Here is a 27,839-nt window from a genome sequence, read left to right on the forward strand (position 1 = left end):
GCTGCAATATACAGGCTGCTCAAAGTCACACCAAACCCACTGACATCGCAAAACTCACTACTGGACACTTCATTGCACCCCAGAGAGAAGAAATCCAGCTCCACCCATCAGAATACTGACACAAGCTTCCCTAACCAGGAAACCTTGACAAGCCACCAGTACAACCCCATCCACAGGGAAGAACCTCCACAATAAAGAGGAACCACAAACTGTCAGAATATGCAAAGGCCTCCCCAGACACAGCAATATAAACAAGATGAAAAGGCAGAGAAATCCTTTACTCAGCAGGTAAAGGAACATGATAAATGCCCACCAAACCAAACAAAAGAGGAAGAGATAGGGAATCTACATGATAAAGAATTCCAAGTAATGATAGTGAAAATGATCCAAAATCTTGAAATCAAAGTGGAGTTACAGATAAATAGCCTGGAGACAAGGATTGACAAGATGCAAGAAAGGTTTAACAAGGACCTAGAAGAAATAGAAAAGAGTCAATATATAATGAATAATGCAATGCTGCTAAGTCGCTTCAGTCGTGTCCGACTCTGTGTGACCCCATAGACGGCAGCCCACCAGGCTCCCCCATCCCTGGGATTCTCCAGGCAAGAACACTGGAGTGGGTTGCCATTTCCTTCTCCAATGCATGAAAGTGAAAAGTGAAAGTGAAGTCACTCAGTTGTGTCTGACTCCTAGCGACCCCGTGGACTGCAGCCTACCAAGCAATAAATGAGATCAAAAACACTCTGGAGGGAACCAATAGTAGAATAACAGAGGCAGAAGGTAGAATATATGAGGTAGAAGATAGAATGGTAGAAATAAATGAAGCAGAGAGGAAAAAACAAAAAAGAATTCTTTTAATTCTTTTAATTAAAAGAATTCTTTTAATTTTAATGAGGACAACCTCAGAGACCTCTGGGACAATGTTAGATGCCTCAACATTTGAATCATAGGAGTCGCAGAAGAAAAAGACAAAAAGAAAGGCCATGAGAAAATACTTGAGGAGATAATACTTGAAAACCTCCCTAAAATGGCGAAGGAAATAGTCACCCAAGTCCAAGAAACCCAGAGAGTCCCAAATAGGATAAACCCAAGGCAAAACACCCCAAGACCATACTAATCAAATTAACAAAGATCAAACACAAAGAACAAATATTAAAAGCAGCAAGGGAAAAACAACAAATAACACTCAAGGGGATTCCCATAAGGATGACAGCTGATCTTTCAATAGAAACTCTTCAGGCCAGAAGGGAATGGCAGTACATACTTAAAATGATGAAAGAGAAAAACCTACAGCCCAGATTACCGTACCCAGCAAGGATCTCATTCAAATATGAAAGGAAAAATCAAAAGCTTTACAGACAAGCTAAAGCTCCAATAAATGCTAAAGGATCTTCTCTAGACAGGAAACACAGAAAGGTGTATGAACTCGAACCCAAAACAACAAAGTAAATGGCAAAGGGATCATACTTATCAATAATAACCTTCAATGTAAATGGTTTGAATGCCCCAACCAAAAGACAAAGACTGGCTGAATGGATACAAAAACAAGACCCCTATATATGTTGTCTACAAGAGACCCACCTGGAAACAAGAGACACATACAGACTGAAAGTGAAGGGCTGGAAAAAGATATCCATGCAAATAGAGACCAAAAGAAAGCATAAGCAGCAATACTCATATCAGATAAAATAGACTTTAAAATAAAGGCTGTGAAAACAGACAAAGAAGGACACTACATAATGATCAAAGGATCAATCCAAGAAGAAGATATAACAATTATAAATATATATGCACCCAACATAGGAAAACCACAATATGTAAGACAAATGCTAACAAGTATGAAAGGGGAAATTAACGATAACACAATAATAGTGGGAGACTTTAACACCCCACTCATGCCTATGGATAGATCAACTAAACAGAAAATTAACAAGGAAACACAACTTTAAATGATACAATAGACCAGTTAGAACTAATTGATATCTACAAGACATTTCACCCCAAAACAATGAATTTCACCTTTTTCTCAAGTGCAAATGGAACCTTCTCCAGGATAGATCACATCCTGGGCCCTAAATCTAGCTTTGGTAAATTCAAAAAAATTGAAATCATTCCAAGCATCTTTTCTGACCACAATGCAGTAAGATTAGATGTCAATTACAGGAGGAAATCTATTAAAAATTCCAACATCTGGAGGCTGAACAACATGCTGCTGAATAACGAACAAATCACAGAAGAAATTAAATAATGCATAGAAACGAATGAAAATGAAAACACAACAACCCCAAACCTATGGGACACTGTAAAAGCCATGCTAAGGGGAAGGTTCATAGCAGTACAGGCATACCTCAAGAAACAAGAAAAAAGTCAAATAACCTAACCCACTCCAGTGTTCTTGCCTGGAGAATCCCAGGGACGGCGGGGCCTGGTGGGCTGCCGTCTATGGGGTCGCACAGAGTCGGACACGACTGAAGCAACTTAGCAGCAGCAGCAGCACACCCAAAGCAACTAGAAAAGGAAGAAATGAAGAACCCCAGGGTTAGTAGAAGGAAAAAAATCTTAAAAATTAGGGCAGAAATAAATGCAAAAGAAACAAAAGAGACCATAGCAAAAATCAACAAAGCTAAAAGGTGGTTCTTTGAGAAGATAAATAAAATTGACAAACCATTAGACAGACTCATCAAGAAACAAAGGGAGAAAAATCAAATCAACAAAATTAGAAATGAAAGTGGAGAAATCACAACAGACAAAACAGAAATACAAAGAATCATAAGAGACTACCAGCAGCAAATATATGCCAATAAAATGGAAAACTTGGAAGAAATGGACAAAGTATAACTTTCCAAAACTGAACCAGGAAGAAACAGAAAATCTTAACAGACCTATCCCAAGCATGGAAATTGAAACTGTAATCAGAAATCTTCCAGCAAACAAATGCCCAGGACCAGATGGCTTCACAGCTGAATTCTACCAAAAATTTAGAGAAGAGCTAACACCTATCCCACTCAAACTCTTCCAGAAAATTGCAGAGGAATGTAAACTTCCAAACTCATTCTATGAGGCCACCATCACCCTAATAGCAAAACAAGACAGATATGCCACCAAAAAAGAAAACTATAGGCCAATATCACTAATGAACATAGATGTAAACATCCTTAACAAAATTCTAGCAGACAGAATCCAACAACATATTAAAAAGATCATACATCATGACCAAGTGGGCTCTATCTCAGCGATGCAAGGATACTTCAATATCTACAAATCAATTAACGTAATACACCACATTAGCAAATTGAAAGATAAAAACCATATGATTATCTCAATAGATGCAGAGAAAGCCTTTGACAAAATTCAACATCCGTTTAAGATAAAAACCCTCCAGAAAGCAGGAATAGAAGGAACAACCTCAACATAATAAAAGCTGTATATGACAAACCCACAGCAAACATTATCCTCAATGGTGAAAAATTGAAAGCATTTCTCCTAAAGTCAGAAACAAGACAAGGGTGCCCACTTTCACCACTACTATTCAACATAGTTTTGGAAGTTTTGGCCACAGCAATCAGAGTAGAAAAAGAAATAAAAGGAATTCAGATTGGAAAATAAGAAGTAAAACTCTCACTGTTTGCAGACAATATGATACTCTACATAGAAAACCCTAAAGACTCCACCAGAAAATTACTAGAGCTAATCAATGAATATAGTAAAGTTGCAGGATATAAAATTAACACACAGAAGTCCCTTGCATTCCTATACACTAACAATGAGAAAACAGAAAGAGAAAGTAAAAAACAATTCCATTCACCATTGCAACAAAAAGAATAAAATACTTAGGAATATATCTACCTAAAGAAACAAAAGACCTATATATAGAAAACTATAAAACACTGGTGAAAGAAATCAAAGATGACACAAATAGATGGAGAAATATACCATGTTCACAGATTGGAAGAATCAATATAGTGAAAATGAGTATACTATCCAATGCAATCTATAGATTGAATGCAATCCCTATCAAGCTACCAACAGTATTTTTCACAGAGCTAGAACAAATAATTTCACAATTTGTATGGAAATACAGAAAACCTCGAATAGCCAAAGCAATCTTGAGAAAGAAGAATGGAACTGGAGGAATCAACCTGCCTGACTTCAGGCTCTACTACAAAGCTACAGTTATCAAGACAGTATGGTCCTGGCACAAAGACAGAAATATAGATCAATGGAACAAAATAGAAAGCCCAGAGATAAACCCATGCACCTAAGGACACCTTATCTAAGTCAAAAGAGGCAAGAATATACAATGGAGAAAAGACAATCTCTTTTAACAAGTGATGCTGGGAAAACTGGTCAACCACTTGTAAAAGAATGAAACTAGAACACTTTCTAACACCATACACAAAAATAAACTCAAAATGGATTAAAGATCTAAACGTAAGACCAGAAACTATAAAACTCCTAAAGGAAAACATAGGCAAAACACTCTCCGACATAAATCACAGCAGGATCCTCTATGACCCATCTCCCAGAAATTTGGAAATAAAAACAAAAATAAACAAATGGGACCTAATTAAACTTAAACGCTTTTGCACAATGAAGGAAATTATAAGCAAGGTGAAAAGACAGCCTTCAGAATGGGAGAAAATAATAGCAAACAAAACAACCGACAAAGAATTAATCTAAAAAATATACAAGCAACTCCTGCAGCTCAATTCCAGAAAAATAAATGACCCAATCAAAAAATGGGCCAAAGAACTAAACAGACATTTCTCCAAAGAAGACATACAGATGGCTAACAAACACATGAAAAGATGCTCAACATCACTCATTATTAGAGAAATGCAAATCAAAACCACAATGAGGTACCATTTCACGCCAGTCAGAATGGCTGCGATCCAAAAGTCTACAAGCAATAAATGCTGGAGAGGGTGTGGAGAAAAGGGAACCCTCTGGAATGCAAACTAGTACAGCCCCTATGGAAAACAGTGTGGAGATTCCTTAAAAACTGGAAATAGAACTGCCTTATGACCCAGCAATCCCACTGCTGGGCATACACACCGAGGAAACCAGAATTGAAAGAGACACATGTACCCCAAAGCAGCAGACTAATGGATAACAAAGCTTTGGTACATATACACAATGGAGCCATATACACATATACTCAGCCATTAAAAAGAATACATTTGAATCAGTTCTAATGAGGTGGATGAAACTGAAGCCTATTATACAGAGTGAAGTAAGCCAGAAAGAAAAACACCAATACAGTATACTAAAGCATATATATGGAATTTAGAAAGGTGGTAATAATAACCCTTTATGTGAGACAGCAAAAGAGACACAGATGTATAGAACAGTCTTTTGGACTCTGTGGGAGAGGGCTAGGGTGGGATGATTTGGGAGAATGGCATTGGAACACGTATGTTATCATATGTGAAATGAATTGCCAGTCCAGGTTCAATGCATGAGACAGGGTGCTCGGGGCTGGTGCACTGGAATGACCCAGAAGGATGGGATGGGGAGGGAGGTGGGAGAGAAGTTCAGATGGGGAATACATGTACACCCGTGGCAGATCCATGTCAATATATGGCAAAACTGCTACAATATTGTTAAGTAATTAGCCTCCAATTAAAATAAATAAATTTATATTAAGAAAACCAAGTAAAATCCAGCAAAAATAATAATAATGTACTTTAAGGACAAGAGCCAAACAAAAATGTACAGATTACTACTGGTAAAGATATAAAACTACTGTAATGCCTACCTTTTCGGGGACTCTTTTCCCCCTCTCAGTGTCTATGCTGAGGGCTTTGTACTTTCCTTCTCTTTAATAAATCCTTATCAGTTGCTAATGTGAGTGAGTGAGTATTCATGAAGTTCATTCTTTGGCTCAGCTAACAAGAACTTGGATTCCAGTTTTACAATTTTCTTGTCCTCTGTTGTCCCCTTCTCCTCCTGCCTTCTATCTTTCTCAGCATCCAGTGTCTTTTTCAATGAGTCAGCTCTTCTCCTCAGGTGGCCAAAGTATTGGAGCTTCAGCTTTAGCATCAGTTCTTCCAATGAATATGCAGTGTTGATTTCCTTTAGTATGGATGGTTCAATCTCCTTGCAGGCCAAGGGACTCTCAAGAGTCTTCTCCAACACCACAGATTCAGTCCATAATGCCCATTATATTTCTTGTCCAGAGCACCTCCCAGTGGTGCAGTTCATGAAATGCCCTTCAGGGCAAAATTTAAGTGTCCAAGGACACCCACTACAATGTGAGTGTTGCCCTCCCAATATTGCACCTTCATACTGTATTGCAATTAATAGTTCACTTGTCTTTATCCTTCACTAGAACCAAAGCTTCATGAGGGCAAGATCATGCTTGTCTTGTTTACTACTGTCTCAGTACTGATCACAGTGCTTCATAGATATAGAAACTCAATGAATATATTGAGTAAATGACCTTGACAACAAAACACAACCAGATCAGATCTGTTTGTAATGTTTATTCTAGTCATTTGAGGACAGTTTATTTACTTGGATCCCGGTTTCTGGTACAAAGCCTCTAGTCATGTCCTCTGTCCTATTGCTTTTCTCAAATGGATGTCTTTATCAATTCTACTTTTTTGAGAATGAACTTTAACTATCTTCCTTCAGACATGTGTTGACTAAAAATATGCACAATGTGAGGGTTGTGAGTTAAGTTTTATTTGGGGGCAAAATGAAGGCTGCAGCCCAGGAGACATCACCTAAAATAGGTCTGAGAGACTTCTCCAAAGAAGGAGTAGAGGAAGGTCAATATGTAAGATTTTGGTGAAGGGAAGTTCAATGCCATCAATTGAAGGGGAAGAGGAAGTTCAGTGTCTCCTTTACAAAATGTTTTCTGCTAGTCATGAACAGCTGATGTCACATGAAGGGATTTAGCGATTTTCTAGATATGAAAAGATGCAAGGATAGGGATTATGAAGTCAGTTTCTGAAACTATCTCATTATCTTAAGACGTTTCCCACCAGTTTCCCTGGAGCACAGACTGCCTCTCTCCACCCTGACTCTTCTCAGGCAGTGCTGAAGGTCAGCCGCTGCAGCAGTCACTGGCAACTGCTTTTTCAGTCACTGGCAACTGCTCTTGGCAAGTTCCACTTTGTAGTTGACTCATGTATTTTCTTCAATGTCATCTTCCTGCACCAACCTACTTTTTCCATCTGTGCCTCACAGGTTCTTAGTTACCTTGATTCTTAATCTTGGCCTCTCCAGATAGAAAGAGACTCGTGAAAGTGATACAGAGGCAGTTTGAAAACTGTTGATAGAAACTGAGAGAGTTCTAACACTGCAGGACAGCATCTCCTAAAGCATTCTCAGGAGATTTCCAGGCCTGCTTCACTGTTGGGTTGAGGAATAGTTGGGGTTTGACTGGGGAACAGGGAACAAGGTGGGTGGTGTAGTGCGCTGAAAAGAGCACTCAGCAAACCAGGAAATATGTGAATAATTACTATATACAAAGCACAGAGCTAGACACGGTGGAGCTGTTAATATGACAGAAACCAAGATTCTTGTAGATGATATCCATTTGGAGATATACATTCATGAAAATGTAATCTTCAGCACAAGGCAGAATGTGGGAAAGACTGAATAAACATCCAAAGAAAGAATTAGGAGTTAAAGGAGAAAAATAATCCTGGACAGGGGTATTCCAGAGAAGAATCATGTAGGAGGTGGGGCTACAACTTTTCTTAAAAGGATGGCTTTAAATAGACTGACTTCCAGATGTCTTTCCAATTCATCCTTTCCATTCAAGACCACATTGTTGAGTCACTGGTCATTATTGCTTAAATTTTCTTTCTTTAAATTGTACAGAAGAATTCTCATTAAAAAATTCAGACAGAATATAAGGATGGCTTTAAATAGACTGACTTCCAGATGTCTTTCCAATTCATCCTTTCCATTCAAGACCACATTGTTGAGTCACTGGTCATTATTGCTTAAATTTTCTTTCTTTAAATTGTACAGAAGAATTCTCATTAAAAAATTCAGACAGAATATAATAGCAAAATATGAAATGACACATAAGCATATAAATACTGAAGGCTTTAATAATTAAAACAAGATTATATTATACTGTTTTGCAACTTGTTTTTGCCTTGAAAAATATTACTTGACCATTTTTTAATTAATTAGTTTTATTGTTGGCTGCATTAGGTCTTCATTGCTGAGTGCAGGCCTTCTCTAGTTGTGGTGAGTGGCGGCTACTCTTCTTGGCCATGCTCAGGCTTGTCACTATGGTGGGTTCTCTTGTTGCAAAGCAGAGGCTCTAGGGTACTCTGGATTTGGTAGTTGAGGTGCATGGGCTTAGGTGCCCCAAGGCACGTGGAGTCATCCCAGACTGGGGATCAGACCCATGCCCCCTGCATTGCAGACGAATTCTTAACCACTAGACCACCAGGGAAGTACAAATAATTTTTTTGTATAACAAGATATACAGCTCATTCTTTGTCTTCCCTTTTTGCTTAGAATTTGATGAAAGGCTATTCCATTGACTTCTGGCCTCTTCCTGTACATTCTTTTCCCAGTTGCTGTCAGTAATATTTTAATGAAATGTTACTTCTTTGTTTTGAGTCTTTCACTGGCACTTGTGTTAGATAAAATCTTTTGATGGAAAGAAATAGATGGCAAAACTCCAACTGGTTTAAGAAATAAATAGAATTGTATTGGTTCTATGTATTGGTTCATTACTGAAGATCCCAAGGTAGGGGGGCTTCAGATAAGTCTCGACCTGCAGGTTCAGTACAGTCATCAGGAGTCTGGATTCTTTCTCTCACTGCAATCTGTGTGCCATGTGTCAGTTTTATTCCAAGCCTGTCTTCCCTCCTGGCCACAGTGTGCCCTTTACAGATGCCTCAGCATTATCAATAATGCTTTTGGACCTCATTCTGTTTGGAAAATCTCTAGAACTATCTCCAAATGGAGACTAGGGGCTGATGGGAAATGAAGAAGCTATGCTAACGAAGCAGTCACACATTTACACTAAAGTATTTTGTTGTTTTGAAGTACAGATTACCATTGACCCTTGAGGACTCCCCTGGTGGCTCAGCTGGTAAAGAATCTGCCTGCCATGCAAGAGACATGGGTTTGATCCCTGGGTTGGGAAGATCCTCTGGAGAAGGGCATGGCAATCCAGTCCAGTATTTTTGCCTGGAGAACTCCATGGACAGAGGAGCCTGGAGGGCTACAGTCCATTTGGTCACAAAGAGTTGGACCCAACTCAGCAACTAACACTTTCTTGAGTAACATGGTTTGAACATGTGTGAGTTCACTTATATGTGGCTTTTTTTTTTCTCAGTTATAAATAGTACACTACTGTACAATCCTCAGTACTACACGATCCTCAGGAAAACACTAAAAGTCATTGAATGAGTTAGTACATAAATAGGTATCATTTAAAAAATATATTTATTTATTTATTTGGTTGAGTGGGTTCTCAGTTGTGGCATACAGGCTTAGTTGCCCCAGGACATGTGGGATCTCAGTTCCTTGACAAGGGATTGAACCCATGTCCCTTGCATAGCAATGCAGATTCTTAACCACTGGACCATCAGGGAAGTCCCAAATAGTTATCATTTGTGAGTGTAGGGTAAAAAAATGGATTTAACTGTCATAAAAATTTACCTACCCATTTTTAAGAGATAGTTATTTCCCTTACTTTGCAGCTGAGGAAACTGAAGCTCAGAGAGGCTGGATCATTTCCTTTGGGTCACACAGCTAGACAGTGACAGAATCGGGTGCTTCTCTCTTCCGCTTGCTTTCTCTCTCAAGTCGGAGTTGTTCAGTTCTGATAAATGGTAGACATAAAGTTTCAGCATCGAGCATGATGTCTTGCTGCATTGCTTTAACTGCCTAATGGAAAAATGAACTGCTCAATCTACCTCACGAGTTTCCAGGATTAAGAGATAATGTCTGTGACTGTGCTCTCAAACACAGAGGTATGTAACACCATGTAAATATAAGATATTATTTTATAATTTTCTCTGTATTAATAGCTTCAGCTTCATAATTAGCTTAGGATGAATGCTTTAAGGAAGTTTAATATTTTTATAGGTTTGAAATGCATTTATAGAGCAGGGCTGTAGCCCCAAAGGGAAGGGAGGCAGCCTAATTTTATGGCCAGTGTACAGGGCCGAGACCAAGGAGCCTTGCAAGGCATCTTCATTTTACTCTTAGTTCTCATTAGCTGAATTCAAATTCCAGTGGTGAAAGTACACAATTCTTCAGCTGCATAGAGACTGCCTCTGTAAAAGGAAAAAACAAATCTATAAATGTAATCATCTCTCCCTTGTCAGCTAATGTAACACAGTAGTAACTCTAAAATGGTTTTCTTTAGGTGCTTTTGTGGGATTTATTCCTCCTGGGATAGATTGGGATATGAGCAACATTTTGTTTCAATAGAGACCTTCTGGAGCTTTTAACCAGTTACAAAGGGTGTCTCTCTAAGCCTGGACACAGTCCTGCAATAGAAATAACACAGGCTTTTAAGTCTTGAAAGAAACGAAAAGAGAAGACCAGTTGCAAATTGTCATTTCATCATCTTGTGGGGCAAATATTATATATCTGGGAAAAAGATTTTTTAAAAGTATGTAATTTAGGAGTGTCTAAAGGTGTTTTGGAAAATCCCATGGACGGAGGAGCCTGTTAAGCTGCAATCCATGGGGTCGCTAAGAGTCGGACACGACTGAGTGACTTCACTTTCACTTTTCACTTTCATGCATTGGAGAAAGAAATGGCAACCCACTCCAGTGTTCTTGCCTGGAGAATCCCAGGGACGGGGGAGCCTGGTGGGCTTCCATCTATGGGGTTGCACAGAGTCGGACACGACTGAAGTGACTTAGCATAGCATAGCATAGCAAAGGTGTTTTGTTAGGTCAGCTGTGTACCGGGAATTTAAAAGGAACGGCCTATAGACCTTTAAATGCTCCCCAGATACGGCAAGCTTAATCTATTGCAAATTATACTTCCCACTCCTTGACCTGGGAGAAAGGCTTTCTGTCTTGCTTTCAGTATTTAAAATCTGAAATAATATAGACCCAGCTACCTAGGGGTCTGCTTCTTGGCCTGGTGCTTTGTCAGCCCAATTGAGATGGGCAGGCTGGAAAGCAGCAAGTTCCCCAGCATAACTCATGGGAGCGAGAGGCAGCGTTTTCTGCGTTTTTTCCAGAGGCTGGCTGGAGATATACTTGCCTTGAGTTTCCGCCAAGACACATCACTAAATAAGAGGGAGGTAAAATAAGGATAAGATTTAACTGCTTCTTTCCAGGGAAGCTTGGAGAAAGTCTTACTTCCTTTTTTAAAGTTGGAGGCAATTTTATTTGTTTGGGCAAATCTTATGGGAAATGAATAAGTATCAAATGACATGCTTCAGTAGGCTGAAAATAGATCCCAGTACACGATTTCTTTTTTATTTATCAGCCATATGTATTTATTCCAGGTTTCCTTTTCACAGCCTCCCAGATTGGGAGAATCAGAGATAGTAATAGCTGGCAGGCACAGATCTTTTTTAGTTTGTTTGTTTGGGAGGTTACCTCCCAAATTTTTATTTTGAAAAATTTCAAACCTGCAGAATAGCTGAAAGCATAATGTGAACATTTTGCACATTTGCTTTCCCTCTCTCTTTTTTTTGGCCTAAAGTTGAAAAGTTAGGTTCATGTAGAATCATGAGAGTTCATCTCTAACTACTTTAGCATATATTTTCTTAGAACAAAAACACCCTATCATGGTCATATCCAAGAAATTTAGCATTGGTATGATGGTATATTGTAACATACAGTCCATAGGCAAATTTCCGCCAATTGTCCCAATAATGTCCTTTATGGCTATTTTTTGTTGTTGAATTCAAAGTCCAAAAAAGGATCCCATATTATATTTCATTATCTTGTCTCTTTGGTCTCCATTCACTTAGTACAGTTCCCCTTGCCTAATTTGTTAATTGTGCTATCAATATTTTTTGAAGATTCTAAGACAGATGCCCAGTAGAAAGTCCCACAATTTGGATGTACCTGATAAAGCCCCACCAACAGTACTGTGTATGTGTGTATGTATATACACACATGTATATGTATGTATATATGTGTGCATACTCAGTAATTAAGCATGTCTGACTTTTTGTGACCCCATGGACTGTAGCCCACCAGGCTTCTCCATGGGATTTCCCAGGCAAGAATACTAGAGTGGATTGCCAGATATGGGCTTCCCTGGTAGCTCAGCTGGTAAAGAATCTGCCTGCAATGCAGGAAACCCTGGTTCCATTCTTGGCTGGGAAGATCCCCTGGAGAAAGGATAGGCTACCCACTCCAGTTTTCGTGGGCTTCCCTGGTGGCTTAGCTGGTAAAAATATGCCTGCAATTCAGGAGACCTGGGTTTGATCCCTGAGTTGGGAAGATGTCCTGGAGGAGGGAATGGCAATCCACTCCAGTATTCTCGCCTGGATATTCCCATTAACAGAGAAACCTCGTGGGCTATTGTCCGTAGGGTTGCAAAGCGTTGGACATGACTGAGTGACTAAGCACACAGCGCACGTAGCACATATGTGTGAGTATATACGAGTGTCTCTATATGTGTGTGTATGCTGTACTATGCTGTGTTTAGTTGCTCAGTCGTGTCCGACTCTTTGTGACCCCATGGGCTGTAGCCAGCCAGACTCCTCTGACCACGGGGATTCTCCAGGCAAGAATACTGAGTGGGTTGCCATGCCCTCCTCTAGGTAATCTTCCCAACCCAGGGATCAAACTGAGGTCTTCCATATTGCAGGCAGATTCTTTACCATCTGAGCCACCAGGGAAACCCATGTGTGTGTGTAGATACATATATTTCTGGTTTTCTGTCTTATGGTAAAGGTTTTATATATATAATATCCTTTTCCTCTGCTTTTCATTTAATATATCATAGAAATCTCTCCATATTAGTTCGTAGATGTACTTCTTACTCTGTTCACAACTGCATGGTGTCTGTTGTGTTAGTCAGCCTTCTCTGGTGGCACATTTAAATTTTTTCAACACTTTGCTATCAAAGCCTTGACAAGTAACCTGGTGCTTACTTGTACTCTACTTGTAGAGCTGTACTTATAGGCGTAACAGTGTACTAAAAGGTAAAATACACATGAGGTTTTGTTACATATTGCAAATTCCTCTCCATATGGTTGTATCATTCTGCACCTCTGTAGTGTGTGAGCATGTGTGACATAGATATTAACACTTGCTTTATCTTACGGAATCCTAACAACAATATTTTCAGGAAGATTATTTTATTCCCCTCATTTTATGCTTAGGAGAGTAAGGCTCAGAGATCATCACAAATGCCTCCAGGTTCACATGGCTAGCAAGTGGCACAGCCAGGATTTGAACCCAGACTCAAGCAACTGACCACTTCACTCTATGCTTTGCCTGCATTAAGTGGCATGAATCATGTTTTGGTGTCCTGATAAAATTCAGAAGAAACCATTTATTTCTAGAAATGAAGTTCCCGAAAATATCAAGGAAAACTAGAGAGTCAAGGGAATTTACCATCTCAAGGAATGTTGGAGAAGTAAGAGAACAGTCCTCATGCTCAGCCTGTTTCTTAAGGAGGTGAGTGTTCAATCAGTTCCTAGGTTGAAGCCAAAAATTCTGATCTAGTGAGTGAAGCTTAAAGAAAAGAAGCTTTAGAAAGGCCTTTTTGTGGAAACAAGGCAAGAGGGTACAGGGAACCACATGTAGTTCTGAGACAGAAGGTGTTGGTGGGAGGAAGACAAGCATTAAGGCCACAGATAAACGTTTCAAAATTTTAGGCAGGTTCTCCCAGCAGAGAGTGGGAGAACAAATCAGGAATCTGGAAAGAATCCAAGGACCAGACTTGGATGGTCAGAAAGGATGAAAAGGCACAAGCTAATAATAATAGTGAGGTCAACCGGGGACTCAGCCTACGGAAGGCAGCAGCAAGGATATCCCTGATGTCAGATGCAGATAACGTCAGGACCCAAGGCAATGGAGCCCAGAGCAGCTGGGATTTTAGAGACAGCCTCTCCAAGGACGTAACACTTGAGGTAAGAGGTGACAAAAGAGAAGGAACTGGCCATGCAAAGACTTGGAGGAACAGCCTTATTGTCAGTGAAAGTGAAAGTCACTCAGTCGTGTCCGACTTTTTATGACTCTGTGAACTATATAGTCCATGGAATTCTCCAGGCCAGAACACTGGAGTGGGTAGCCTTTTTCCCTTCTCCAGGGGATCTTCCCAACTCATGGATCGAACCCAGGTCTTCTGCATTGCAGGCAGATTCTTAACCAGCTGAGCCACAAGGGAAGCCCAAGAATACTTGGGTGGGTAGCCTATCCCTTCTCCAATAGCTCTTCCTGACCCAGGAATTGAACCAGGGTCTCCTGCATGGCAGGTGGATTCTTTACCAACTGAGCTATCAGGGAAGGGAAGCCATCAGGGAAGCTATAGTTCCCCTTATCGGTAGAGGGAATAGCATGTAAAATGAAGACTGGTATGGCTGGGATATATTATTGATGAACAAGGGAGTAGTAATTGATGAGTAATTGACAGATCAGGCAGGGCCTTGACGATAAGGGTAAAAGAGTTTGTATTTTATCTTAATTACATCTTGATATTCTTGGGGGAGGCATGTTCCAGAGGACTTCTGAAATGAGTGGCATTTTAGTCATCTGAGAATGTATTTAAATTCAGTTATACAATATATGATATGTTCCAAGGAAATATAAATAGAAGTAATTATTACTGATTGTTAAGAATTTATTTATTTTTAAGTAAGAGTAATTCTTCTTTAAGAAACATGTAAAATGAAGCTGAACCTGAAGTTTGGCCAGCAGTGTGGGCTAAAGGACATTTACAAAAATAAATACATTGCTACTTACATGTACCACCTCCAGATAAGTCATCAACAGCAGTATATTCTTCACGTTCAAGTATGAATAAACTGCATTTCAGTAATACATGTGTAGTAAACATATTTTATTTCACAGAAAGAAGTAGAAATTTTAAAGTATCTTGTGTGTGGCACATGTGAAGCTTACAATGTGGGCCACTGATTTAAATAGGCAGTACCGCCCACCTCCACCCTGCTCATCAGATCTTCATTTTTTGGTGAAATCAGGTTAACAGAAGCTTTCCTTTGATTATAACCCTCATTTTGCACTCAGTATTTATATAGATTCCCGAAATCAGAGGAGTTTGTAATATTAAGTAAGAAATCAAGCTAAGAACATAAATCCTTGAGAAATAAAGAGAGTGAAAAAGTTGAAATATGCCATATCCTAATCATGAAACAGCTAAAATAGAGTAAATGGCAAGACTGTAACTGAGAAAAAATGTTGAAATGAATGATGGCTAATGTATTTAAAGTCATGACAGGCACATCAAAAATAAGGATAATTTAGTAAAAGTCAACTTCTAAGGAAAAACCCAAACATAATATTTAACATTAAAGCAAAATTATAATTAGCTAAGTAAAAATTCAGTAGGAACACTAAAAATGTGTGAATACATTTTACATGTCCTTCCTTAGGCTGATCTTTAAGACATGTCAATTGTCCAGGTATCTTTAAATATCTAGGTGTTTGATATCATGTAGAACAGAAATGCAGACATTTGACTGAATTTCCTAGTTTTAGCTGGCTACTTAGCATCATATAGATATAGCTTGAACAACATCTTTAGACTTATGAATTAGGCACAGATAATATTTCTTGTAGGTAACATATAATGCAATAAAACCTAAAAAGTGACCATTCATCAGTTCAAGATTGTAGCTTATTATGTAAGATGACCGTCATATATATATTTAATAAGTATTTTTTAAAAAGTCATTTTATACTAATTTATCTGATAGATATGTTTAGCTAATGAAAATGCCCACTGAGATAGGCAAAATATTCAAGTTCTTTTAATGTAGGTAAAGAACTTCATTTACTGTACACAAATGGCCTTCTATAAAGGGGCATAACAGCCTTCCCAGTGTCAGGGAAAGATTTCCTGGGCCACCAATACTCCTGAAGATGTGCTTTGGCCCCTAAGAGCATGTGACTGAGATCAGAAGAACTTCAGGCTCTTCCAAGAGGCTTGCACCATTTCTGGAGGGATTCCCTCTTGGACTTTATGCAGATTCTATGGAGACTTTCGGAGAAGGCAATGGCAAGCCACTCCAGTACTCTTTCCTAGAAAATCCCATGGACGTAGGCTGCAGTCCATGGGGTCACTACCAGTTGGACATGACTGAGCGACTTCACTTTTCACTTTCACCTATTGGAGAAGCAAATGGCAACCCACTCCAGTGTTCTTGCCTGGAGAATCCCAGGGATGGGGGAACCTGGTAGGCTGCCATCTATGTGGTCACACAGAGTCGGACACGACTGAAGCGACTTAGCAATAGCAGCAGCATGGAGACTTTATCACATTCTGTGGAAGGACTGATGTTGAAGCTGAAATTCCAATACTTTGGCCACAATGCAAAGAGCTGACTCATTTGAAAAGACCCTGATGTTGGGAAAGATTGAAGGCAGGAGGAGAAGGGGATGACAGAGGATGAGATGGTTGGGAGGCATCACCAACTCAGTGGACATGAGTTTGAGTAGGATCCAGGAGTTGGTGATGGACATGGAGGACTGGCGTGCTGCAGTCCATGGGGTCGCAAAGAGTCGGACAAGGCTGAGTGACTGAACTGAACTGTGGAGACTTGGCATCCTGTCTGCCCTCTCCCCCGTACACCACATTCCAGAGTGTTGGCTTTGAGACTGGCTGGATCTGTGCCCACTTCCTGGGCACCCTATTCCCCCAGTGGGAATACCTATAGACTGTGACTAGTTCTTTCTTTTAAAAATGATCAGACCTACAATCTGGAAACGTCAGTTCAAGACTAGAAACTGTAGTCAGTCTAATTTGTTGGAGCATTCTAATGATACCCAGGGTCTAATTTAGGAGTTTACTCTTGATCTGCAAGGCAATAGGGAGTCATCATACATACCTGCTTGAGGAAGGGAGTGCCAAGATGAAAATGATGTTTGGGGAAAACACTGGTGACATCTTTGGAGTGACCTGGAGATAGAGAAATGGAAGAGAGGCAGAATAAAAACATGATACATATGAATTTGCCCATCTCTGTCTACTAATTTTGGTTTTAGCAGTCAGCTATGTTATTAGTCTGAGTCAAGAACCTTTTACAGGTGATCTCAGTGGGAGACTATGAATGGCAGACTATAAATAAGTGACTGGCAGCCTGGTAAAGCACACACGCCTTGTCTAAGGGACCAGTGGACCTGAATGGAAGATTAGAAGGGGTGGTAAGTGTTACCTTGAGGGAGGTGTGGTTCGCCCGAACAGTCACTGAGATCAAAGTTACTTGAGAAACACTTCCACTGAACAGGTTGGTGTGGAACTAAGCTTATGGCTCAAGATTACTCCCAGAAGGGACCTTAGGATGGAGTCTAAAGGGAACTCTAAGAAGGATGCACAACCCATGTTTACTACTCTGAGTCCACACAGGAGGTAAAAAATGCAACCACTATTTTAATAAAAAGAATTTAAAGAATTGTTCAACACCTATTGTTAATAGGTACTACCGAAATCAAAAGGCCCAGAGGGAGCAGTAAGTGCAACTCCAGACTGCAGGAGGAGGGAGGAGGTTGGGATTACTAACATTGAATGGCTTGGAGAGGGGGTCTGTATAGCTGCCCCTGAGTCATGTGTTGAGGCTGGTCCTTTGAGGGTTGCACAGTGGAATCAACAGCTCTACTGGAACCAACCGTCAGGGTGAAGAAGGGCTGTTAGAGTGAGATGGCAGAGAAAAGTAACGTGACAACAGAAAATCAGAATGGAAGCAGGATGCAAACAGGAAGGAACAACTTCCCTCTAGCATCCCCTTGTGGGAGAGCATAACGTGGAGCTGCTGGCAAAGGAGGAGAAAAGGTCTTCAAGTCTCAGCCCTGGTGATGCCAAACAGAGTACACAAGGTCGGGTTTGATGCTGAGAGACAACAGGAAATTACAACAATTTCCTGTAATAACTAGGAAATTGGGTCATCGATACTGATTGGTGGAATGGGTGTCACGAGTAGAGTGGTCAGTAGACACGGGTCACGGATGTTCTTTGACAGAACATGATTGAGACACATGATGAGCTTGAGGCCTCTTCCAAAAAGACCTACTTATCTTGAGATTATGAAAAGCTAATGGTGAATAATAAAAATCCCATCAATAGCATCATTGCAGGAGTACCTTTTATGTGCTAGGCTAAGCTGTGGATATAATCTCATTTACTCTTCACAACCATATTATCCCCATTTTGCAGATGAGGAGAGAAGAGACAGGAAGGAAATCTAGCACATTATGATTGGAACCCGAGTCTGTCTGATTCTGAATTACCTAGGTGTTCTAAATTATCTAGTAGTTACCTATGTGGTAATTACTACTTGAGTAATCTGCAGCTTTATCAACTCTCTTAAAAATAGCAATCAGTGATAGCTTTAGTAAATTTCAGCTATCTGGGGAGAGTATGTAAAAGAACATGGGGAAATTGAAAACTTGTGTTGGAAATGGGGGAACTCATTCAAAAAACATCTCCTCTAGTGTGTGGACTTTGTGAGGGCTCCACAGGTATTATTCAAAAAAAACGAACCAATGCTCTTTTCCTATGTATATTTTTGCCTGGATCACTTTTCCCTTGTTGGTTTGTTTGGGCATGTTGTAAGCTTTTCTAAAGAGTTTAGTGATCTTTGGTTGATCATTCATGCTTTGGTATGAGGCACTGAAAACTGACAAAACCTGCATACTGTTGGTAGAGCTTCTAGACTAGAGTCTTCTAGTGGTTAACTGATATTTTGGGGCGGAACCAGCTAATGAAGAATCTGCCTGCAATGTGGGAGACCTGGGTTTGATCCCTGGGTTGGCAAGATCTTCTGGAGAAGGGAAAGGCTACCCACTCCAGTATTCTGGCCATGGGGTTGCAAAGAGTTGGACACGACTGACAGACTTTTGCTTTCACTTGTTTCACTTTCTCCAAGTATTGGTAACTATAGGTATTTTCTCTGTCTACCAAAGTAGAAAAATTTTCAAATTTACAGAAAAAAATTTTAAGAATAGTGAATATATATAATTTTTTCTCTATCATTTATGAGTAAGTGGTCTACATGATACTTCTGCGTGTATTTCCTATATATAAGGATGTTTCCTTATAAAATCAAATCATAGCCACCAAAATCAGAAAATTAACATTGCTAGCACTTAACTTTCAGACCCCATTTAAGTTTTCCCATAATGTCCATTGTGGAAAGAATCTAGGCTAGACTACTATGTTGATTTTGTATCTCTTAGTCTCCTTCAGTTTAGGAAAGTTCTTCAGTTCTTCCTCAACTTTTATTGGCCTTAACATTTGTGAATGTCAGATATTTTGTGCAATGTCCTTCTGTTCTGTGTTTTACTGATATTTCCTTCTGATTATTTTCGTGTTATGTGATGTGTCTTCAGCAGGAATATCACAGCAGTAAATTTCTTATGCAACCTATCACAGGGTGGTGCCTAATTTTGACTTGTTCTGTTATTAGTGATATTAAATTTGAACACTTGAGTTAGGTGGTGTTTGCCAGGATTCTCCACAGTAATGTTACTTCTTTCCTTTTGTAATTAAGAAGTGTTTTGTGTGGGAGATGCTTCAAGCTTTTGTAAATATCCTGTTTTTCATCAAATTTAATTCATTAGTTGAGATCAGCATGAACTCACAGATTTGTATTTTCTTCAATGGTTATAATTAGTTGTGATATTATTTTCTATTGATGCTCAAAATGCCCTGGACTTGACCAGTAAGAGCTAAGATGACCACTGTATAGTTCTGATGCAGCCCCATCATTCCTGGAGGACTTCTTTTTCTCCAGCCACAAGATCATTGAGAAGCCAGGATATGATTTAATAGTCTCTTTTAGTAGAAAATACTATTTAGAAACCCTGATCTCTATGGTATATATGCAGCACTTAGGTTCAAACATGCACTCCAGTCCATCTTCCTGACTTCCAGCTCTCCTCGTCCTGCCTAGTTCTCATACCCTTGGGCTGCCTTCCCTCTTTCCCCAGAAATGTAAAGCTATGTATCTGGTTTGGCCCCAGCTACTATTTGAGGTCAGTTTTTCAAGAAAGGAAGAGAAGAGGGAGAATTAAGATCCATATACTAAATGACTTTCTCAGAAAACTGGAGCAACTTCTAGAAGTTGGAGTGAGAAGGCAGAGCCACATGGTTGAGCCTCACTACAGTCTCAAGAATGCACACATACACGTGAGTAATATAAGTACATGCAAGTACTGTATAGCCTCTAAACCAAGTCAGTTATAATACTTTGCTAGGTCCTCAACCAAGAAGCAGGGCTTCCCTTGTAGCTCAGTCAGTAAAGAGTCAGCCTGTAATGCAGGGGACCTGGGTTTGATTGATCACTGAAGAAGGCTTTCTTATCTCTTCTTGCTAATCTTTGGAACTCTGCATTCAGATGTTTATATCTTTCCTTTTCTCCTTTGCTTTTTGCTTCTCTTCACAGCTATTTGTAAGGCCTCCCCAGACAGCCATTTTGCTTTTTTGCATTTCTTTTCCATGGGGATGGTCTTGAACCCTGTCTCCTGTACAATGTCACGAACCTCATTCCATAGCTCATCGGGCACTCTATCTATCAGATCTAGGCCCTTAAATCTATTTCTCACTTCCACTGTATAATCATAAGGGATTTGATTTAGGTCATACCTGAATGGTCTAGTGGTTTTCCCTACTTTCTTCAATTTCAGTCTGAATTTGGCAATAAGGAGTTCATGGTCTGAGCCACAGTCAGCTCCTGGTCTTGTTTTTGCTGACTGTATAGAGCTTCTCCATCTTTGGCTGCAAAGAACATAATCAATCTGATTTCGGTGTTGACCATCTGGTGATGTCCATGTATAGAGTCTTCTCTTGTGTTGTTGGAAGAGGGTGTTTGTTATGACCAGTGCAATTTCTTGGCAAAACTCTATTAGTCTTTGCCCTGCTTCATTCCGTATTCCAAGGCCAAATTTGCCTGTTACTCCAGGTGTTTCTTGACTTCCTACTTTTGCATTCCAGTCCCCTATAATGAAAAGGACATCTTTTTTGGGTGTTAGTTCTCAAAGGTCTTGTAGGTCTTCATAGAACCATTCAACTTCAGCTTCCTCAGCATTACTGGTTGGGGCATAGACTTGGATTACTGTGATATTGAATGGTTTGCCTTGGAAACGAAAAGAGATCATTCTGTCATTTTTGAGATTGCATCCAAGTACTGCATTTCGGACTCTTCTGTTGACCTTGATGGCTACACCATTTCTTCTGAGGGATTCCTGCCTGCAGTAGTAGATATAATGGTCATCTGAGTTAAATTCACCCATTCCAGTCCATTTCAGTTTGCTGATTCCTAGAATGTTGACATTCACTCTTGCCATCTCTTGTTTGACCACTTCCAATTTGCCTTGATTCATGGACCTGACATTCCAGGTTCCTATGCAATATTGCTCTTTACAGCATCGGACCTTGCTTCTATCACCAGTCACATCCACAGCTGGGTATTCTTTTTGCTTTGGCTCCATCCCTTCATTCTTTCTGGAGTTATTTCTCCCCTGATCTCCAGTTGCATATTGGGCACCTACTGAACTGGGGAGTTTCTCCTTCAGTATCCTATCATTTTGCCTTTTTGAACTGTTCATGGGGTTCACAAGGCAAGAATACTGAAGTCGTTTGCCATTCTCTTCTCCAGTTGACCACATTCTGTCAGATCTCTCCACCATGACCTGCCCATCTTGGGTTGCCCCAAGGGCATGGCTTAGTTTCATTGAGTTAGACAAGGCTGTGGTCCTAGTGTGATTAGATTGACTAGTTTTCTGTGAGTATGGTTTCAGTGTGTCTGCTCTCTGATGCCCTCTTGCAATACCTACTGTCTTACTTGGGTTTCTCTTACCTTGGGTGTGGGGTATATCACTCATCTCACATGCTAGTAAAGTAAAGCTTAAAATTCTCCAAGCCAGGCTTCAGCAATATGTGAACCGTGAACATCCTGATGTTCAAGCTGGTTTTAGAAAAGGCAGAGGAACCAGAGATCAAATTGCCAACATCCGCTGGATCATGGAAAAAGCAAGAGAGTTCCAGAAAAACATCTATTTCTGCTTTATTGTCTACACCAAAGCCTTTGACTGTGTGGATGACAATAAACTGTGGAAAATTCTTCAAGAGATGGGAATACCAGACCACCTGACCTGTCTCTTGAGAAATTTGTATGCAGGTCAGGAAGCAACAGTTAGAACTGGACATGGAACAACAGACTGGTTCCAAATAGGGAAGGGAGTACATCAAGGCTGTATATTGTCACCCTGCTTATTTAACTTATATGCAGAGTACATCATGAGAAAGGCTGGGCTGGATGAAGCACAGGCTGGAATCAAGATTGCTGGGAGAAATATTAATAACCTCAGAGATGCAGATGACACCACCCTTATGGCAGAAAGTAAAGAGGAACTAAAAAGCCTCTTAATTAAGGTGAAAGTGGAGAGTGAAAAAGTTGGCTTAAAGCTCAGCATTCAGAAAACGAAGATCATGGCATCCGGTCCCATCACTTCATGGGCAATAGATGGGGAAACAGTGGAAACAGTGTCAGACTTTATTTTTCTGGGCTTCAAAATCACTGCAGATGGTGATTGCAGCCATGAAATTAAAAGACGCTTACTCCTTGGAAGGAAAGTTATGACCAACCTAGATAGCATATTCAAAAGCAGAGACATTACCTTGCCAACAAGGGTTCGTCTAGTCAAGGCTATGGTTTTTCCTGTGGTCATGTATGGATGTGAGAGCTGGACTGTGAAGAAAGCTGAGCACCAAAGAATTGATGCTTTTGAACTGTGGTGTTGGAGAAGACTCTTGAGAGTACCTTGGACTGCATGGAGATCCAACCAGTCCATTCTGAAGGAGATCAGCCCTGGGAATTTTTTGGAAGGAATGATGCTAAAGCTGAAACTCCAGTACTTTGGCCACCTCATGAGAAGAGTTGACTCATTGGAAAAGACTCTGATGCTGGGAGGGATTGGGGGCAGGAGGAGAAAGGGACGACAGAGGATGAGATGGCTGGATGACATCACTGACTTGATGGACGTGAGTCTGAGTGAACTCTGGGAGTTGGTGATGGACAGGGAGGCCTGGTGTGCTGTGATTCATGGGGTCGCAAAGAGTCGGACACGACTGAGCGACTGATCTTATCTGGTTTGATTCCTGGGTCAGGAAGATTCCCTGAAGAAGGAAATGGCAGCCCACTCCAATATTCTTGCCTGGAGAATCCCATGGACAGAGGAGCCTGGCGGGCTACAGTCCATGGGGTTGCAAGAGTCAGACACAACTTAGTCTGACTAAGACTAAGTGACTAAACCACCAAGCAAAAGACAACATAATATTTCCACACTCATTGAATGAAAACATGACTATAATGGTTTTATCCAGAGCTCTTCTTGGTTTCCTGGGAGCTGACTTAGAGACAAGGATTTGGGCGTAAGTGATGTGTTTAGGAGGTCATCCCAGCAAATACTGGGATAGTAGAGAAGAAGATGAACACAATTAAATCTGTCTTCTGAGCAGTTTCATCCATCTCTGAGGACGTCTGGAGCTCAGTTCCTTAAGGGGAATCTGGAGGTCAGTGTGAACATATTTCATTTATTCCAACTGACGGCCAAGGAAAACGTGACATTAACCTATTACTTCCTTGATTGTCATTGATTGAAAATTCTGAGTGACATTAACTCTCCAGAGTGGCTAACCTGACATCAACTCTTCAGTGTGATCACAGACTGATGGAAACTCCTTGGGCAGAGAGTTCTAGGTGTTTGCACGCAGTAAGTGATTTAAGACACACAAGAGGATATCAACAGGGCACTGACCACATTTGCTATAAATGCTGTGTCTTTTCAAAGCTCTGTACTCAAAAGTGCTCATACTACCTTAGGGAGATTTTCAAGGGTGTGTTAGGTTATGCTGTAATTTGTGTTATACCCCAGTGAGACTCCAGTGAACCAGAAAAACCTAATAATATATAAAACACATATATAATGTATGTAATAATACAATAATAAAAGCTTATAGTATCTCATATTTTGAGTTCTTACTATAGTATGTACTATATATTTTATAGTATTTTATAAACATTTATGCAGTTATAATATTGATACAGTTATATATTATATATAACTTTATATAATATTTTATACAGTTACTCTTAGAATATTTTATACAGTTATGATATTTTATACAGTTAATTTTCAAAGGGACTCCTTAAGATCAGTGTGTTAAGTATTTACATTGATGTATAAGGAAACTGAGACTTTGAGAAGGTTAGTAACTTGCTCAAGATGGTACTGCTGAAAGTGGTTCTGTCGGGTTATAAATGGAGGCAGGGAGGCTCCAGAACTACCAGCTTCTCTGTTTGCTAAAGCAAAGCCGTTGGAGCTTCCCCAAAAGCAATAGAAAGAAGATCTCTGAGGAAGAATCACTAAAATGCTCCCACAGTCAATCATCTAGTGAAGAAACATCGATCAAGTGATGAGGAAAGCTGGGATTTAGACAGGAGGTCTATGAATGTAAGTAATCAGCCTTAGGTTCTAATTGGAACCCTGGTGTAAAATTTCATCCTGCAGAAACCTACTGAGTTCAAAGCATCAGTCACATCTCTGGAACTCACTTCCAGCTTCTAGGAGCTACTAACGAGGGAATCTCAAATAATGCAACTGGGATCTAGAGGCTGGAAACAGGCTGTTTGCTGTTCCAGGACTCTGACCTGAGAGTTGATATGTGTAAGTCATACTCTTGAGGTCTTTCACTCACTTTTCAGTTAAAAGAAAGTTATTATGCTTGTTCCTTTTGATTCGGATTCTGACAGGTAGAAATTCTTTTGTTTTTAAATTTTTAAAAATTGAAGTAGAGTTGTTTTATAATGTTAATTTCTGCTGCACAGCAAACAGATTCAGTTATGCATGTATATGGAGATACACAAACATAAACACACACATATACATTCATTCTTATTTATAATCTTTTTGTTATGCTATTTCCAGTATCATGGAATATTGAACGTATCCCTGAGCTATACAGTAGGATCTTGTTTATCCATTCCATATACAAGAGCTAACATCTGCTAACCTCAACCTCCCAGTCCATCTTTCTCCCAACCTTCTGCCAGTTGGCAACTACAAGTCTGTTATCTATGTCTGTGAGTCTGTTTCTGCTTTGTTGATAGGTTCTTTTATGTCAGATTTTAGATTCCACATATATAGGTATTTGCATCTTCAAAACAGAAATTCTTCTCTTGATGAAGGTGAAAGAGGAGAGTGAAAAAGTTGGCTTAAAACTCAACATTCAGAAAATGAAGATCATGGCATCTGGTCCCATCACTTCATGGGAAATAGATGGGGAAACAGTGGAAACAGTGTCAGACTTTATTTTTTGGGGCTCCAAAATCACTGCAGATGGTGACTGCAGCCATGAAATTAAAAGACGCTTACTCCTTGGAAGAAAAGTTATGACCAACCTAGACAGCATATTGAAAAGCAGAGACATTACTTTGCCAACAAAGGTCCGTCTAGTCAAGGCTATGGTTTTTCCTGTGGTCATGTATGGATGTGAGAGCTGGACTGTGAAGAAAGCTGAGGACGAAAGAATTGATGCTTTTGAACTGTGGTGTTGGAGAAGACTCTTGAGAGTCCCTTGGACTGTAAGGAGATCCAACCAGTCCATTCTGAAGGAGATCAGCCCTGGGTGTTCATTGGAAGGACTGATGCTGAAGCTGAAACTCCAGTACTTTGGCCACTTCATGCAAAGAGTTGACTCATTGGAAAAGACTCTGATGCTGGGAGGGATTGGGGGTAGGAGGAGAAGGGGATGACAGAGGATGAGATGGCTGGATGGCATCACTGACTCGATGGACGTGAGTCTGAGTGAACTCTGGGAGTTGGTGATGGACAGGGAGGCCTGGCGTGCTGTGATTCATGGGGTCACAAAGAGTCGGACATGCCTGAGTGACTGAATTGAACTGAACTGAACTGAATGCAAAAAATCTCTTATTTTCAATGTAGAGAACTACTTCTTGTCTCCAAAAAATCTAGGAAAAAAGGATACTGAGTATTGATTGTAAAGTCAATCTAAGTTTAATTCTGCATGAAAGTGATTGAAAACCATGTTAAGATGTTACAGGAAATGTCCACTGCATTTTAAAATGTCTTTAAGAAGGTAAAAAACTGTCCTTGGAACATAGGTACAGTATGGTTGAATGGTTGAATACGTATTTTGTTGAAACCAGGCCACTTCCTATTTTAACTAGGAAGATTTTGTTTCAACTTTAGTGTAATTTTAAATACGGTATTGAAAAATGCCATTGTTCATAGGCATTATATATGTTTGAGCTGATGACCTCCTTAAGTGGGTGCCTTAGGAAAGCGAGTAGGCTATGAATCTTAACGTGGATCTGAATTGAAGAGTTTTAAGGGTTTATTAGTTCAAATGTACAGAAATCATGCAACAACGGGAATTAGACAGAAATTACCCGGAGACAAAAATGTAGCAGGGAGGACAATAATGGCTGAATTAAAAACTCTTTCTACCAGCCATACCACTTTTCACAAGACTTTTCAAACTTTGAAGGTGCCAAGCAATTATCTAAGTTTTCAGGCCCTGGACTGAACTGGTGGACTGTCATTTAGCTTTGGGTATTGCTAGGGCCCGAATGGATGAGGGAGACATGTTTCGATTGTACTCAAGACCAGTCATGTGTTTTGTATTAAAAAAAAAAAAAAAATTGTCCTTTTTTTTTTTTTCTTTCTCATGAGAATACATTTTGGAAGAGCAGATCTTGACTTTACTGAGTCTTATACTCTAGTGATCTAAGTGATTACTCTAGTGATCTAAGTGATTAAAGCTCCCCTACTTCCCTCCATACATTCTGAGTAATTGTCTTAACTTCTTTCTTAGCCCTATACAAGGAAACTTTCAAATACTAACTACTTAAATCCCAATAAAGTAAAGAGATAATAAAAACAAACGAAAATGTTTCCATCTGGAATCGCTTAGATTTCAGGGTGAATAAATTGGCACATACCTGGTGGAGCTCTGGGGCCAAAACCTGAGCTTCTTCTGTTCTGTTTTCATTCCTTCCTACCCTCCTCCCCCCCCACTGTCAATTTACTACCCTCTGCTGATTTTCTGGGGACTCGAGTCTTCCTGATGGCCATTTGTCACCCCCTCAGCTTCCGTGGCTGTTGGCTATGGATACCCCAAAAGCATCAAGGTGAAGAAAAAAAAATGAGGAAAGAACAATTAGCTGAATGTTGTCTTCCAGAATTTCAACTAAATTTGGAAACAGAAGCCAAGTGGCAAAGTAAAGATTTTCTTCCCATGGATCTTCTAATTGCCCCCCAGAGGCAGCCCTTGGGATTGCTGAGGATGTTAAGCATTCAAGGTGTGTTGACTGCAGGCTGATAGTCATCAGGCAGATGGCAGGGAATCCGCTGGAAGGCTGAATTTTCTCTGATGCAGGGGAGGGCTGACTGCACAGTAGTTAAGTAGGGGTAGCTGTCAAGGAAAGACGCTTTCCCTCCCCTACAGGGACAATTGAACCACACACTTCCCGGTTCCCAGTTGCCCTGGGCGTTTTTCTCTGTTACAGCATTTCACTCCTGAAATGAATGACACTTAGCAGGGAAGGTGTCTTTGGTAAGTATTTCACAACAGTGCAGGAGTTAACAGTTTCTTTTTTCATTAGAAGTGAGTTTTGGTGGCTTCGTGACTGGCAGCCTGGAAACTTCTTACTTCCTTTTGATGCAGTG

General features: G+C 40.1%; 1 long non-coding RNA gene across 1 annotated transcript in view; it reads right to left on the bottom strand.

Annotated features, from left to right (window-relative positions):
- Window positions 1–8,120: 8,120 nt before the first annotated feature.
- Window positions 8,121–27,839, bottom strand: part of LOC138990247 (uncharacterized) — a 39,442-nt gene continuing 19,723 nt past the window's right edge. The window contains exons 3-4 of the long non-coding RNA XR_011466365.1: window positions 16,982–17,052; window positions 8,121–10,262 (exon numbers count right to left, since the gene is read on the bottom strand). This is a non-coding gene — a long non-coding RNA (uncharacterized lncRNA). The remainder of the gene's footprint in view (window positions 10,263–16,981; window positions 17,053–27,839) is intronic.

Source organism: Bos mutus, chromosome 12 (assembly GCF_027580195.1).
Source record: "Bos mutus isolate GX-2022 chromosome 12, NWIPB_WYAK_1.1, whole genome shotgun sequence".
Lineage (NCBI taxonomy): Eukaryota > Metazoa > Chordata > Mammalia > Artiodactyla > Bovidae > Bos > Bos mutus.